Source organism: Bison bison, unplaced genomic scaffold, assembly GCF_000754665.1.
Source record: "Bison bison bison isolate TAMUID 2011002044 unplaced genomic scaffold, Bison_UMD1.0 scf7180017864108, whole genome shotgun sequence".
NCBI lineage: Eukaryota > Metazoa > Chordata > Mammalia > Artiodactyla > Bovidae > Bison > Bison bison.
In genome coordinates, this window is record NW_011494680.1 from 1873920 (window position 1) to 1875000 (window position 1081).

Here is a 1081-nt window from a genome sequence, read left to right on the forward strand (position 1 = left end):
TTAACAGAAATAAGTCTCCTTAGGGCCTTTCCTGTAGGAAATTTTGCTAGGCTGGGTTCCAAAAGAATAATGAAGTGTGAAATTTAAAGTGTGACAACTGAAGTATTTTGATGCCTTATACAAATTTTTCCTAGTTGCACAGACTAAAGACAGGTGGTCTGCTAAACAGCACTGAAGAACATCCTGACCCAGTGGTACTACTTACTCCAAATGTTTCTGACCAAAGAAAATTATACAACAATATTTATAGGCTCACTTTTAAGAAATGGGCTGACATTAATACTGTACATATTTTACATGTCAAATACATAGTCCAGGAGTTTATAAAATAAGTTCATGCATTATTACCTCTAATAATATCATATACAAGATACCCAGCCCCCCTCCCCCAGTACTTCTGACATTTCAGGTGGACACAAGTCTTATATACAAAAACAATCCAGTTCTCTCTGCTGCCTTAAGTATATAATTTAAAGAAACTTCAGAGATTACTGAGAAAAAACTACAAAGTGTCAATCTGTGGGATTTAAAATGTTTCCTTAAAAAAAAAAAAAAAACCACCCAGAATACATAACCTCTGTACAAAGAAAAATATAAAAATTCTAGATGATCATGTTTGATCACATTACATAATTTAGGATGATATGTCATTGGTTAAGTTTTTTTACTTTACTCATTCCTTTGACAGCATTCATTTGTGAACTAATATTTATATTTAGTTCAGCTGCATTTACGGCACAAGATCTCATTTTCAAAACAGTGGCACCAATTTTCCTTAAGTGTAACAGTATTCTATTTTTAGCAGCAATGATGTTTTAAAGGTTGACAATTTAGAGAACAAATGTGTAACTATGCTTACTTTCTACTTTATATTCACCAGTTATGATGTTTACAAAAAGCTAATGTCTACATATGGAATCATCTTTCACTTTACCCCACCTCATTTCTCGCTTGGTCAGCAAAGTACAGACAAGGTATTCATGTGTTTCTGTTAGGTGGGATTCTTGGATTTAAGTGAATATAAAGACAAGTGTAAGACAAATTCTTAGTCCAGGTATGTTCCAGAGCCCCAGTATTTAGT

General features: G+C 33.2%; 1 protein-coding gene across 1 annotated transcript in view; it reads right to left on the reverse strand.

Annotated features, from left to right (window-relative positions):
- Positions 1 to 1081, reverse strand: part of LOC104987902 (diphosphoinositol polyphosphate phosphohydrolase 2-like) — a 37756-nt gene that overhangs the window by 30142 nt on the left and 6533 nt on the right. The gene's annotated exons all lie outside the window — the stretch shown is intronic.